Raw genomic sequence first — 16782 nt, 5'->3', positions numbered from 1 at the left:
TTGAGGAAATTGTCTACCGAAATTCCTTAGACGGCGGGAACTCGAGTCCAAATACAAACAGTGTCGTGGTCCAACGACTCATAATTGCAATCTGAAATCCGAACATAACTGCAGAGCCCTTTTCCTCAGGTTGACTCCATCCAAGCTTCATTCCCTCGATGCCATCCGATGACCGATGGAAAGAATAATTCTCGTAACAGAAATAAATAAATAAACGATCCAAAAATAAATATTAATGACTGTCGCTCCGCTAGTGTGATTTCTCGTCTGGACTTCTCGAGTTACTCATTCACCGTTGAACGGTCGAAACCGATGAATAAAAATAAATGATTTGTTTTTATCACTTGGTGAAAATAATGTCACATTCACAATTCCCAACTCCTTTGGAATGACACAGTGGTACTTGTGGGTTTCAGGTAATGGCCTAGCACTCAAGAAACGACTTCTCAAATCATCGATGGGTTGTTCATATTCCTCTTTAGCGACATATTCAGCTTATTCAGCTGAGATGAGTAAAATTTCTTGAATTCCATCATAAAGTTCATATGGTTTTTTTGATTTAACGATCGGGAGGAAGTTGAAAGCTAGCTCGGAATATCACATGGTCTCTTACCGTGAGCAGTGGCAAAAAAATAACATTCGGCATCAACACCATAATCCTCTTTATGATAAGAAATGTTGACACAATTCTTGAAGTTTTTGAACTGAGTGGGAGCTCCATCCGAGAAGTAATAGATCTTCACTGGAATTGCATTTATTGATTTTATGAACTGATTGAGCTTCTTGGTATTCACGTGAACTGCTACTGCATCATGGAGCCAATGATCGGAAATTATTGCAAGACTTTTATGAATAACGTTCAATCTCTTTTTATAATAAATGACGATATAAATGGTTGACGCGTCATTGTGCCAATGGAAACCAGGAACGGCGCCTTGCACAGAAACGCATAATTTTCAGCGAAATCACAAATGACCAAAAATTCTCCATCTTGACTTCCTTAACTTCCTGAGGTAATTACCTTGCTCTTTCACGATAAATGTGTGAGGCAAAAGTGCAATCATCTTTTCACAAAAATCATCGCTAAATTCGTCAACATCTTGCGTCATAGTGACTAATGAGCTGCGAGGCTTCGCAATTCACTGCTTACACGCAATTCTGTCAATCTCATTCCCTACCAGTGTTTTTGATGAAGGAGTGTAAGGTAATCACAGAATAATTTACACACACACTACTTCCGAATATTTAGGATCATTCGCATTGGACATAGCCATAGTAGGCGCCATCTGATGAGCGGAAAAAAACTGAGATTATGGAATTTTTTTTTGTGCGGAAATTTAAAAATATATTAAAACTGAAAATAATGACTTTTTATTTAAAACATGACCGAAAATATGACATATAGTTAGCGGTCCATTATCTCCTTCGGTATTTCCTTGTTTTTCATCATTTTAAATATAATCAATTTTTTTGATAATTCTAAATCGGGTCGAACTTGAAAAACCATTAATTTTAGTAGGTTTTTGCCAAATTTTCCATGTAATGACGCACCAAAAAAAATTCGTAGTTCGGAACGAAAAACTCGATTAAAAACACATTTAAACAAAAAAAGCATCCCGATCGGTTCATTTTTCAGTGAGTTATGTTATTTTAAATGAAAATAAGGAAAAAAATCATTACTGCTGACATCATTCACATAAGAATCTAAAAAAAAAATAAGCGCCGAACCACGCGGATCTACAGCACCGGCCGTGAGGCGCAAGTCCCAGTTCGATGGTGGGACCCAAAGAGGATAGACTAAAATAGAGGCTCAGATCTCGGAGTTTCGCTGACCCCAAGCCAGAATTAGTACGACCCCAACGGAGGGATGGCGCCAAGATCGAATCTGACGGCTGGGCGAGCTGCCTGTGCCGGTAACTCGGCAGTAGCAGTCCCGCTGTCACAGGGATAGTTTCGGAGGGTAACTTATGGCTTCCTCGTCCTCAACATGTTCTTAATGTTTTTCAGGTGATTCATTTGCTGGCTAATTAATATTAAGGAATGAAACACAGACGGTGTGATGGAGAATTAAATTCCCCATCAATCTATCCCCGTTGCATCCCTTAATCTCTGTAATAAAAAAATACAAACTACGACAAAAGTCATGGGCCAGTGAGAAAAATAATTTTCTTCTCGGCGCACAGTGACTTTTCACCATTTGCCGGCGAATTAAAAATTTGTCTCTCCCCTCCTAATTGAAATTAAGGGATAAAAAAAAGGCTGTTTAACGGAGAACTAAATTACCCATCAATTAACCCTCCTTCATCCCTCAATCTCTGTCAAAAATGGAAGAAATCGTCATGAAAATCACAGCGTAGTAAGAAAAATGATTGTTTTGCGGCGCGCAGTGACTACCGGTAATTAAAAATTCACCCCTCCCCTCCTAATTGAAATTAAGGGATAAAAAAAAGGCTGTTTAACGGAGAACTAAATTACCCATCAATTAACCCTCCTTCATCCCTCAATCTCTGTCAAAAATGGAAGAAATCGTCATGAAAATCACAGCGTAGTAAGAAAAATGATTGTTTTGCGGCGCGCAGTGACTACCGGTAATTAAAAATTCACCCCTCCACTCCTAATTGGGATTAAGGGATGAAAAAAGAGCAGTTCGACGGAGAATTAAATTCCCCATCAATTAACCATCTTTCATCCCTTAATCTCTGTAACAAAAAAATATAAATTACCATGAAAGTCATGGACCAGTGAGAAAAATAATAGTTTCGCGGCGCACTGTTACTCCCGATAATTAAAAATGCACTTCTCCCCTCCTAATTGAGATTAAGGGATGAAAAATGGGCAGTTCGATGGAGAATTAAATTCCCCATCAATTAACCCTCTTTCATCCCTTAATCTCTGTAATAAAAAGATCAAAACTGCCATGAAAGTCATGGGCCAGTAAGAAAAAGAATTGTTTCGCGGCGCACAGTGACTTTTCACCTTTCGCCCGCGAATTAAAAATTCACCTCTCCCCTCCTAATTGAGATTAAGGGATGAAAAATGGGCAGTTCGATGGAGAATTAAATTCCCCATCAATTAACCCTCTTTCATCCCTTAATCTCTGTAATAAAAAGATCAAAACTGCCATGAAAGTCATGGGCCAGTAAGAAAAAGAATTGTTTCGCGGCGCACAGTGACTTTTCACCTTTCGCCCGCGAATTAAAAATTCACCTCTCCCCTCCTAATTGAGATTAAGGGATGAAAAAAGGGCAGTTCGACAGAGAATTAAATTCTCCATCAATTAACCCTCTTTTATTCCTTAATCTCTGTAATAAAAAGATAAAAACTGCCATGAAAGTCATGGGCCAGTAAGAAAAAGAATTGTTTCGCGGCGCACAGTGACTTTTCACCTTTCGCCCGCGAATTAAAAATTCACCTCTCCCCTCCTAATTGAGATTAAGGGATGAAAAAAGGGCAGTTCGACAGAGAATTAAATTCTCCATCAATTAACCCTCTTTTATTCCTTAATCTCTGTAATAAAAAGATAAAAACTGCCATGAAAGTCATGGGCCAGTAAGAAAAATAATTGTTTCGCGGCGCACAGTGACTTTTCACCATTCGCCCGAGAATTAAAAATTCACCTCTCCCCTCCTAATTGAGATTAAGGGATGAAAAAAAGGCAGTTCGACGGAGAATTAAATTTCCCATAAATTACTCCTCTTTCATCCCTTAATCTCTGTAAAAAATAGAAGAAATTGTCATGAAAATCACAGCGCAGTAAGAAAAATAATTGTTTTGCGGCGCGCAGTGACTTTTCACCATTCGCCTGCGAATTAAAAATTCACCTCTCCCCTCCTAATTGAGATTAAGGGATGAAAAACAGGCAGTTCAAAGAAGAATTAAATTCCCCATCAATTAACCCTGTTTCATTCCTTAATCTCTGTAACAAGAAAATAAAAACTGCCATGAAAGTCAGGGGCCAGTAAGAAAAATAATTTTTTCGCGGCGCACACTGACTTTTCACCATTCGCCCGCGAATTAAAAATTCACCTCTTCCCTCCTAATTGAGATTAAGGGATGAAAAAAAGCACTTCTACGGAGGATTAAATTCCCCATCAATTAATCCTCTTTCATCCCTTAATCTCTGTAAAAAATGGAAGAAATTGTCATGAAAATCACAGCGCAGTAAGAAAAATAATTGTTTTGCGGCGCGCAGTGACTACCGGTAATTAAAAATTCCCCCCTCCCCTCCTAATTGAGATTAAGGGATGAAAAAAGGGCAGTTCGACGGAGAATTAAATTCCCCATCAATTAACCCTCTTTCATCCCTTAATCTCTGTAACAAAAAAATAAAACTGGCATGAAAGTCATGGGCCAGTATTTTTTTTTATTAGAGAATTAGAATATGCGCGGCTGGTCACTTAAAGCGCCCAGAGTCACCTAAATCATACGATCTTTTGTAACATCCGCCTTAGTTTCGGTCAGTCACACNCTGAAGTTGCAGGCTTTCAGAACAGAGAGTGATCGGTCGTCTATCAGCGCACCGAAGTGGGCACTTTTCGCATCCCTGCTCTCACTGCCCCGAGCGACAACCCACTCTCTGGCCTGCAGTCCTGCATTCTGTTTCTCAAGGAAGCACAGTGCTTCTTGAGTGGTTAGATGTGGATCTTCCACGTGTACCACAACCCTGTGCTTCTTGGGAAGCTCCGAGGCTGCGACCACATGTACAGTAAGCCCAGCTATTTTGTTTTCGGGGAAAAGGCTTTTCAGCCAATTTCCCGTTTCCTCATCAGTGCAGTACACCATTGCCACACCTTCTCTTTCCCAGACACCGCTGAAGGCGATAGTTCGGTATTACGCCCACCAAAAGCCAACACATAGCTATGCTAATGGTCTGCCAATTCTGACGGTATGGTATGAATGCAAATATTTTGAGCTATGATTGAACTATTTCAAATCATGGTATACAAAAAAAATTTAGAATTTGTATTTTCTGAAAATACAAAATTTTTGGCAATTAATATATGAATCAAAATAACTATTATTTTTATGCCTTCATTTTCGAACTCCGTTAAAGGTAAATTCAGACAATCTTCTCAATATATCATTCCATGAATTCAGACTCGTTTCTTTCAACCATCGTGGGACGTCCGATTTATGTTAAATTTCAAAATGATAAAACCTAAGATATAAATTAAATTTCAATGAATGTCGATGGATAGAACGCCTGTCCATCCGTCCATCTATCTGTTAATCTGTCTGTCTGTATATCCGTCGATCTGTCTATTCGCTCGCTTGTGGGCCTGCCTGTCAGTCTGTACGTCCATCTGTTTGTCTGCCCATCCATGTATCTGCCAATCTGCTTGTCCGTCTATCTGGTTGTCTGTCCATCCGTGGATGTCAGTCTCCTTGTACGGCTATCTGTCTGTCTGCCCGTCCATGTGTCCGCATGCCTATCCATTTATCTGTCTGTCCGCCAGCTTATTTATTTGCTTCTCTCTTCGTCTGTCCGTCTCTTTGCCTGTCTGTTTGTTGGAACATCTCTCTCCTTTTATCCATCTTGTAAGGGTATATTACATTACCTGAAATCGTAATGTAATATAACGCAATATTGGGCGTAATTTCCGCCTTTCATATTAACCACTGAAAATGATTCTTTAAACGTAATTCAAATTTCAATTTTTCCATACGCAACTCAATTCTTTGCATTCCTATCCTTGTATTTCCTCAATTATACACCCGTTTCAATCCAGTCTAAGCGTTGAATACAATATTCTGTTCGAAAATCGAAAAATATGAACATTTTTTTAGAACCAACTTCACACTTTTGTTTCAGCTACGGGGTTCCTTTACACTTTTAGATGAGCGCTTTTCCTGTCTCTGGTGATTATTGTTTGGTGTATGCTGGAGTTGGGACCCGCTTTGCCGTTGCCGCCATTGCGTTGGGGATTATTCACCTAATCTAGAAGGTTTATGCATAACGGTAAGCGTTATTTTTTTCCGTGAGTGTTGGCGTGATTTTTCTTTAATTGTCTCCGGTGGCCATTTAGGCCCCGTTTGAGGAGAAATTAGATTTTTCGCTTTGACGCGGCACTCAGTAGCCATCAGCTACATTATTATTCTTATCATTATTATCAATTTTTCTGTTTTATGCTTCGCATTAATTACTGTGATTTAATTCGTTGGAATTGTGGGTTAATGTTTGGCCCCACAATTGCGATCGTTTTTTTGTCGCCGTGGCTCTCGCGTTGTTCGTGTTCGGGTGATCCCGTGCGTTCGTTACGTCTTCTACGCCCCATTATTCAATTAATTATTATTATTTTTAAATATTACTTTACATCGAGTTATTGGTGCGGGAGTACCTCCTCGTATACTTCTAGTCTCACCGAAGACATCATTATCATTTGAATATTATTTTTTTTGTTTGTATCGAGTGATTGAGACATTATTTTTTGTTGCTAAAATACATTTGGCTATTTTTGGTTATATACCACGGTGTCCTCCGCGGTGCCTTATCTGAGCTAGCCGTAAAGTACTCGCTCAGACACGCGTGACCTTGCCCTTTGGAGGTCAAAAGGACTGACGCTCTGATTATGATTTGGTTCCTCTCGATTTTTCCTTGTCGTTAATATTTTCCGGGTTGAGAGATCCAAGGAAGCTTTGCAAAGTTAGTGGAGGACCACGCATTTGGAACCCGCAAGCGCGGTGGGGAAAAACACCTCACACTGTATACTAATGTTCGGCAGTATTCGAGATGCTACAAACCGAAGATTGCATATACAAACAAACTTGACGTAAATCATGTCCTGAACTGTTAAGAAATTCATGGGCTAGCATGATACTGCTACGTCCGAACGACGTACAATAATTTTTTTTATGTATAATAATTTTTAATTATTAATAACTAATGGAATATTTCATCAGATCAGTTAACATACGAATAAGACATGCGATCTCGATATGTGAGAACATTATGGGTGGCTTCACAGGTGTATTCGAATTCGAATCTTTCCACCGAGTAACCGAATCTTATGAATTATTGTTATTATCGATGCTGAAATATTATTGGGAAATCTGGAATTTTAATCAATGCATCTGATAGAGGAAAATATTCTATAAATAATGAAATTTAGATCGAGATTTTTGGATTATTAGGAAACCCAAAAATCTCGATTGAAGTTGGGAAATATTTTAGTAAAAGAAGAAAGAAATGAAAGAAGAGAAAAGGCATCGCTGTTGCGAAGAGCCTTATCATCGGAGGTTTCGGATGTCCGTACGGACATCGGCGATGTCCCGAACGTAATCATCACCTTCCCCCCTTTCCGCTATAAATTCTTAACCCCCTGCCTACACGTATCCAACAAGACGTTCCTTGTTCTCTTACCTCCACCTCCTACGCAGATCACGCGGCACACGCCGGTGAGCTGTGATTCCCCCTTCAAACCCACCACGCGACTATACACTCATCCCCCAACTCTCAATACTAATTAAAAAAGTGCCATACGATGGACACACACACAATTAACCCTGACACCTAAAAGTTAACGCTTAGGGCGTTAACAAGACAGTCCCGGCGTCACCATCAACAAAGACGGATCAAGGAATATTAAGTGAACTCCAAATGAACTACAAAAGTGAACTCCAAGGATTACTAGTGGTTTCCTATCATTTTTTAATTACTGTGATATTTTCTTGGTTTATTGTGACTAAAAAAAAAACATATTCATCTCCCAAGTAATTTCCCTTCAGGAAATTACAATAATCCATTGTGATTAGTGGGAATTAATTAAATCTTCCCTAAGTTTCCTTCAGGAATTTAAAAATGAAACAATAGTTTTTTTTCTCTTCAAGAGTGATTTCTTTAAAATAAAACAATAATTTTGAAACAATAATTATTTATTTGAAAAGTGATTTCTTCGAAAATAAAACAATAGTTTGTTTGTTTGAAATAATAATTATTTCCTTAAAAGTGATTTCTTTGGAAATTAAATATTTCCTCATTTATTTGGGGAATAATTCGATCAATTAATTGTTAAATATTGAAATCAATTGGTCTTATTATTTCAAATTTTTAATTTGATTTATCAAAATTCTAATTCACTTGTGTTTTCGCAGAGTTATATGATTTGATTTGGATTGGTCGGAAAAATCTGATATTATTATTTTGACCTCATCTTCTGTTGACCTCATCTCAGACAATTGGCATACATCACTATTGTCATCTCAGACAATTGGCATCTACATCACTATTGTCATCTCAGACAATTGGCATACATCACAATTGACATCTACATCACTATTGTCATCTCAGACAATTGGCATACATCACAATTGACATCTACATCATAATTGTCATCTCAGACAATTGGCATACATCACCATTGGCATCACAATTGTCATCTCAGACAATTGGCATCTACAACACAGTTGGATCTTCCTCTGTTCCAGGCCCTCCAAATCCTCCCTTTCAATTGATTTGATTTCCCGAGACCCCAAAAAGCAGTTATGTGAGTCGATTATAATTTCTTTATTGGTTTAAAAGGACAGATTCAAATTCAATAACGAGTTTGGCAATAAGGAACCGATAATAAGATTTCTTGAATGAATAAGAATTTAAAGAAAAATACATTTTCCTTCAGACTAACAAAATTAAAATTTCGAAAGAAGTAAGATTTTCTTTGAGAAATAAATTGAAAATTTAAGGAAGAAATAAGATTTCTTTGAATAAAATGGGAAAATTTAAGAAAGAAATAAGATATTCTTTGAATAAAATTGGACAATTTAAGGAAGAAATAAGATTTTTTTTTGAGAATAAAATTGAAAATTTAAGGAAGAAATAAGATTTCTTTGAATAAAATTGGAAGATTTAAGAAAGAAATAAGATATTCTTTGAATAAAATTGGACAATTTTTGGAAGAAATAAGATTTTCTTTGAGAATAAAATTGAAAATTTAAGGAAGAAATAAGATTTTCTTTGAATGAAATTGGAAAGTTTAAGAAAGAAATAAGATTTTCTTTGGATAAAATTTGGCCAATTTCGGAGGAAATAAGATTTTCTTTAAGAATAAAATTGAAAAATCTAAAAAAAATCAATATTTCAATAGATGTTTTAGAAATTAGTCTGGGAATTTAGTTAACGGTCTTAGAAATAGATATTTTGGGGAAACTAGATTTTCTCTCTGTAAGAGGAAAGTAGAAAACAAATAAATAATGAATAATTAAATTCTTTTTCATAAACGGAAATAAAAAAAAAAAAAATCACAATTTATCTATTTCCTGCTCGAACACATAAATAATAAGTTCGTTTAAATTTTTATAAAAAGGGAGAATTATCAAAGTGACTCATCTGATCACTTACAAAAAAAAAAAAATTGTAAATTGATTGATTGAGAAATAATTTCCTCATATTTATTATGAAGGTCATTTACCTTTTTGACCCCAAATTAAATTGTAGAATCAATATTCCAGCAAACACTCGTATTGTTTTAATTTTTAATTCCAAACCAGATTGTACAACGATTATAATCTTTGATTAAGGAATCGTTGTAAAAATAATTAAATTCTCTGTTAGAATTGAGTTGTTTGCAACCCCCTAAATTAGAATCTTCCCTCCTCCCTTTGTTATTCTCGATGATTAAATCATTGTTCATTTTCTGAGAAGAACTCATGTGAACTCAGAGAACAAAAATGAGAGAATACAACATATATAATCAAACCCAGAATTGATGAAACAAAAATAAAAATTCTTATTATTTCAATTATATTTGAACAACCGCAAATTAATTCTCAGTCAACCAATAATTTGAAAAATCAATCCATTGTCAAAATAAATTAATAACTTGTATTTTTTTATGAACATTGGGAATTGATTAAAGAAAATCATTAATTTTTCTTCAATAATTCTGTTGTCATTTATTTCTAGAAGTAATCAAAAGTCACCTCGCCATCCTAAGCTATTTCCTTTGGTAGGCTTAAAAAGGCAAATTTTAGTCATATTTTCTCGATTTATCTATTAAGATACATTGAAAATTCATGACGTAACAATATGTACTTGCACACTTAGAAAAATTATTGTGTATTACTGGAAAAATTCTTGTGCAGAACCAGAAAAATTATTGTCTAGCACCAGAAATATTGTTGCTCAGCTCTGAAAAAGTTACTGGGGACACCATAATTTTTCTGGTGCCGCACGAGAATTTTTATGGTGCTACACAATAATGTGTCCCAGTGTACGGATTCTCTCTCGTTTATGGTGCTCATCATATGAATTTTTCTAGAAAAACTTTCTCCGTATGCAACGTGCTGGTATGTATAGTTAGATTCATGGGTTTGGCGTGCAGAATTGAGATACAGTCGCAGCAGCCCAGTAAAGACATAAAAATGCCCGACATTGCAAAGGAACCTACCTATTGGGTTGATTGGTCCACGGGCAAGAGATTTCTCTACCTGCGTGTCATGTACATTGTAACGGGTTATTTTTTATTCGACCGTTCAACGGTAAAATTTCCATGCGTCTAGACGAGAAGTCACTATGACAGCGAAGTGAGAGTCATGATTTTAATTATTTTGGACTATTGTTTTTCTTTAAAAACATTTGTTTTGGATTGACTCACATGATGTTTTCGCCGCTCACTGGACTGAATCATGGGATAGGGCCTGGGAACTTCGTAGAATTATTTGTAAGCTTAATTTCAGGCCACGGAGTGAAACAGCACGAGAATATGGGCCAGAGGATTTTGAATGGTCCGGCACACGCGAGCTGTAACCTGGAGGATCGAGTGGTGGCGCCAGCGTACAGTGTCTGTATTTAAGGGATGATAGGGGACGATAATCTCAAGTGTCCCTAAAAAATATTTTCTGTCTGCGACGACAGACGTCGCTTCGGTAGCTTTTCTTGTCCCCACTCCAGCTCCTCTGTTTCCTTCCTCCTTGCTGCTCAATTCCCCTACCATCCCAATTGTCATCAAGCTGTAGTAGCAATATAACAGGCAGTAATACAATTCCGACAAGTTGGGAATCAAATAAATTTGTTTTTTTTTGCCCCTAGACCTTAATTATCCGGAGATTTTGGGATTCTTCGCTGCTGTTTTTTTAGTTGGAGTTGTTGGCAGAGAGATAGTCTACCGGTGAGCGGTGAATTATACTAAAAATTAGCATTTGTTTTTGTTAAGCCATCGACAAGTGGCGAGAGAGTTTTGTAGAATTTTGGACGGTTGGCGTGCGGCGGACATGTAGCCGTTTTAGTACATTTCATATTTTCGTTCGAGCTTTCGCCCTTTTTGTCTTGGCAGTAGTCATTTATCACGGGTCCATTTCTCTCAAATTTTTACTACAAGTCCATTCATTTGACGAGACTTCATTAACTGTCGTGAGTCTAATTCGGTATAAAATGAATTGATTCTTATTTCGCTTCCATCGTATAAATGCATATCGGTTTCGACTATCACAGCGAATCATAATTTTCGGAGTCAGTGTTAATACCTCTCTAGATAGTTCGTTATTTTTCGTTATTTTTTTCGAATTCATTGTATTAATTCACTTCCCATTATTCTTTCGGAGAACAGGAATATTTCAGCGATTGAAAGAGGGATTGTAGCGTAGCTAATGCTCGAGTTGCTTTATTAGTGAGTGACCTTTGGTCGTTGATCGCCAGTTGGGTTTATTTATATTCTTTCTCGAGACAATCCTCCCCTCAACGGCCTGCGAAGTGTGATTCTCATTCTCGCCACTTTGGGTGAACGCGTTGTTTCTTGGGGTAATAGTAGATTCCTGTACCGCGTTTGCTTAGGACTCATTGTTAACTTTACTACCCATTTTACCGTTTGACTCCTTTTTGATGACTATGAATGGTTTTGCCTGTTTACGACTTATTTAATATTGACTAGTATATTATCTTTGGATATATCGCGGCTAGAGAATTGTATTATCTAGAGTCTTTAATCCTTTATTCATTTATTTTATATAATCGGTTATTCATTTTGTTGGGTAATTTATGTTCATGAGTTTTACCAAAACATTAGTGCTGATTTTCGTTGAGAATAAGACAAGGTTTTCCTTGTCCATTTATTAATTTCCTTTGTAATTTAACTGGAAATTTGGATATTCTATTGAATCAATTTTGCTACCGCACATTTCTAATTTCTTTTTGACAATGTTGAACCCACTCATTTCAAAATAATTTTTGGAGCAGCATTTTGGGACCCGCGGTTGATATACTGACCTATCGGCCGCTGTTCCTTTGTCGGTGGATTTCAATGGATTTCGACTTTCAGTTTTTTGTGCATTTTGAAAGAAAACGTACTGGCACCCAACTTTTGTTAAGATTTGGTGGCCGAGGGCTGGGTACTTTGTACTGTTCCGCAGAGGTGCAAAATACGTCATAATATAGCAGCTTGCTACATCCTCACGTACACACTCACGCATTGACTACGGTCGCCGAGGAAAAGATGATCGACTACGTTACCGACGAGAACTACTATGTCAGCGCCAATGCCATCTCCGAGGACTTCGAGAATCTATTATCTATGCAGACAACATCGCTTCGACCGAACTGCCTCACAGTTGTACTCGGTTTGAACCGCAATCGTCACATCGCTACAGAGATCCATAGGCCAACGAGACTGACCACCTCATCCACCGGTGCCCGTATCTGGAACACCAGGGCCATACATCGAACGCCGATCAGCGCTATCCAGACATCTTCTCTTACCACAACGTCGAGAGAACATACGCCGACTCACTGTGCGCAGCGCTCCATGGATCATCGAGAAAGACCATTACATTTGCACAGATTCTCCAGGATAACAGCCTCATGGAACATCACCCCATCTAGTAGAAACAACCGCTGCTGCTTACTAAGAAAGGGAGTCATGTAGCAGGCTCACACACTACATCAACGCGATATAACTCAGCGTGTAATAAACTGGACGCGCGATGCAGTCAGCTAAATGCCGACTCTTTTCACTATAGGGCTTTTCGCTACGTCGTGGGTTCGACACCCAGTCGTTGTATTATTTTTCACCGATTATGACTCCAGCCGTCCTCGGCTACATATCTCAGACTTCAGCAGAGTATTCGCTACGGTGCTGCACTGATACTACTGCAACCAGCGAACTCCTAAATGTACGGTGACCCAGACGTGATCCGATTTGGAAAATTCGACGTTTCAAGTGACAAAAAGTGAAAATTCTCTTGCGACGGCACGCAAAAATCAACCGAAAGTGCTACACTCATGTCTAGTGTTTTATTTCACTTCTCTAGTCAACACAGTCGCACTGATACAGTATTTCACGTGTCGCAAACACCGCGAGTGCAATTAAATCAGTGTCGCGCTCCTGAAATAACAATTGTCGTCGCGTGCCAACTGAATAGTTGGGCATTGTAAACGACATCTCGAGATTTCTAAAACATTCGAAGCGTCCGAGCATCCAGCAGTTGGTTTTGAAGTAACCCTAAGAAATAAAAACAAACTGTATCTGTGTGTGCGTGTGTGTGCTGGTAACTCGCACCGGCAAATTGCCGACCACCCATAGACGTAGTGCTGTACTGATGACAGACAGAGACTTCTAACGCTTTTGTTTCTCTCCGAATTTTATTGTCTCAATTTATTTTATTTCGGAATAAATTCAACACGCCTGAGACCACAGCCATCACCAACGCACCGACGGTACAAACGGTTACTACTACAACTGCAAAACCGTCTCACGCGTTAAAGGTTCGACCGTTCAGCCCAGAAAAGCTACAGATTTGTCTCATTCTATTGGAAGCCCAGTTCCTCAACTTCAGCATAACGGAGCTTGATAAGTATCATAAAACCTTACCATTTATAGGCCCTGAGTCAACAGCCTGAGTAAAAAAAAAAATTCCAAGAGAATTAGAATTTACAGAGCAAAAATTTCCGTTTCACCCAGCCGGGAATCGAACCCGGGTCTCCCAGATAGGCGCCGGGCACTCTTACCGACTAAGCTACCGGGAACCACAGAAATTCACTCTCAAATTCACCTCATACACCGCCTAACCTCCTTTCGAGAAACTTATCAATGAAGTTCCTGTCACTGCTCCGTATCAAACACTCAAAAATGCTCTCATTAAAGTTTTTACAAAATCCAGAGAAGCTAATCTAATGCAATTGCTCGACAGAGAAAATATGGGCAACTGCACATCTTCCGCATATATCAGACATCTACGAAGTTTTGTTCCAGGACTTGAAGAGGAAGTCCTCAAGGCACGATGATTATTTCATCTTTCCGAGCAGATGAGAGCCTGGCTGGTCACTCAAAAAGACGCAACGCTGACAGACCTGGGAGCTTGGGCGGACAAACTTCACGAGGTATTCCACCCGGATACTAATGCCGCGGTGTCAAGACCAAATACCAACACGGAGGAGATTTCCAAGCAACTGCCAGCGCTCATTGCATCTGTCGCAGCTCTACAAACGCGTCACTCACGCTCAACTGCAAGACAACGACCTGACGCATGCGCCAGATTAGGCAGCCGTCCTAAATCCAGGAAAGTATCCAAGAATTCTGACATTTGCTGATATCATTTTAAGTTGGACGAAAATGCGCGTACTTGTCGAGATGGTTGCAAATTTCAGGGAAACAACAGAGAGAGTCGCTAGCGGCGGAAGTTGGCTCTCATCTAAAATCCTGCTGCCTTATTTGTCACCGACAGAACGACTGGGACCCGATACTTAGTAGACACGGAATCAGATGTATCTGTCACTCCGTGCAATTGGTCGGCGAAACAGAGAATCTCAAACGGCTATCAACTCTATGCAGCAAATGGTACTCTCATCAATACGTACGGCTATAATTCCATCTCGCCAGACATCGAGCTCCGCAGAGAATTCACATGGCGTTTTGTGGAGGCTGACGTTAGGAGGCCAATCATCGGTACTGATTTTCTGCATCACTTCAATCTGCTACCTGACATGAGAAATCAACGAATCATCGACTCCTCAAGAGGCCTCACATCGACTGGCCAGTTTACGCAGATTCGCGCACGGTCGGTGAAGCTCCTCGACATTACCAAAGATGCACCGTACGCGTCCATTCTCAGAGTTCCCAGCGATTACGAAATTGGAGGGACTGCTCAGATACGCCGAGCACTCTACAGTTCACTATATTAGGACAACGTCAAGACCTCCAGTCTCTTGCAGATTCCGTCGTCTAGCTCTGGATGAGACCAGAATCGCGCAATCGGAGTTCTCCAGCATGATGAAGTTTGGTACTGCAAGAAGCGAAAGTCTCTGGTCGTGTCCACTCCATTTGACCCCAAAGAAAAACGGTGAATGGAGGCTTTGCGGTGATTACCGCGCTCTTGACGACAGGACAATATCAGATAAGTACCCTGTTCATTATTTAGAAGAATTTGCGGCCAACCGGCATGGCAAAACGATTTTTTAAATCATAGATTTAGTAAAGGCTTCCAATCAGATTCCAATTGCATCTGAGTACATTGAAAAAACCGCTATCATCACGCAAATCGGACTTTTTGAACTCCGCTATATGATTTTCGGCCTCAAGAACGCGGCTTATACATTTTAACGTCTGATTGATGAAGGCACAAGAGATCTACCATTTTTGTTCCCATAAATGAATGCCATCTTGGTAGCATCTTAAAATAAAGATCAACATCGAGAACATCTGGGAATTCTCTTCAAACGGCTAGAGTATTATGGTTTGATTATCAACGTCGCCAAGTCTGTCCTTGGACAGGCAGAGGTACTTTTTCCCGGTTATATGATCAACACGAAAGGCATCAAACCACCCTGAGAACGAGTCAACGCGATCTTGGAGTTTACACAACCTTTGACAGTCAAGGCATTATCTAGATAGCTTGATACCCTCAATTTGCATCGGAAGTTCATCAAGGGAGCAGCAGAAATCCTTGCTCCACTGACCGCGGCGCATCAGGGACCAAACGTCACAAGAAAACATTCTGTAAATTGGACGCCAGCCCTTGAAGAGGCCTTCGCGTGTAGCAAACAAGCGCTGACAGATGCTACGCTGTTGTCTTATCCAAATATAGAGGGAGGGTGGGCGATTTTCACAGACGCGTCTGATCATGTAATTAAAGTCGTTCTACAACAGAATCAGCGCAAAAGCGCGCAACTTACGACAGGGAACTCCAGGCAATCTACCAGGCGATACAACACGTCAAACATATCTTCGAGGGACGACACGTCATCATATATACCGATCACAAACCACTGACACATGCCTTCCAGCAAAAATCGGAACGAGCTTCACCACGGCAATTCACGCGATTGGAGTACATTTCACAGTTCCCCACCCACATAAGACATGTCGCCGGCTCAGATAATATTGATAATATTGTGTCATGAGTCGAAGCAGTCTCAACCGCTGTCACTACTCAACAACTTATCGAAGCCCAACGTGAAAACCAAGAACTCCAGCAGCTCCTACCGCGACCAGAAATCAGTCTAAAGTTGAACGGATTGCAACATGCAGAAATGGACGAAACACTGTACTGTGATATATCATCAGGTACAGTTTGCCCGTACGTACCAGGTTAGCTGAGAAAACAAGTAAGATCCTCTCGCTAGCACACCTTGGCCGAAAGGGAAAGCGAAGACTCGTGGTAAAACATTATGTCTGGCCTTCCATGAACAAGGATACAGTAGAAAAGGGCAAGTACTCCTTGCCATGCCAATAAGAGAAAGTAACAAGGCAAAGTCCAAACTCAGCCTCGCCAATTGCTGAGCCTCTCCCTCTCCCTCCCCCTCCCCCCTCTCTCTGTCTCTCTCTCTCTGTCTCTCTCTCTCTCTCTCTCTCTCTCTCT

General features: G+C 39.5%; 1 protein-coding gene and 1 non-coding gene across 6 annotated transcripts in view; both read right to left on the bottom strand.

The window, feature by feature from the left end:
* LOC107041980 (MAGUK p55 subfamily member 7) overlaps positions 1 to 16782 on the bottom strand; it is a gene marked incomplete at its 5' end in the record, with an annotated part of 338456 nt that overhangs the window by 75032 nt on the left and 246642 nt on the right.
* On the bottom strand, positions 13879 to 13951 carry Trnar-ccu. Its single transcript has one exon. It is a non-coding gene; the product is annotated as a tRNA-Arg (tRNA).

Source organism: Diachasma alloeum, unplaced genomic scaffold (assembly GCF_001412515.2).
Source record: "Diachasma alloeum isolate Michigan unplaced genomic scaffold, Dall2.0 Dall_scaffold_00397, whole genome shotgun sequence".
NCBI lineage: Eukaryota > Metazoa > Arthropoda > Insecta > Hymenoptera > Braconidae > Diachasma > Diachasma alloeum.
The sequence above is the reverse complement of the archived record's forward strand: the minus strand, read 5'-3'. Positions and strand labels throughout refer to the sequence as shown.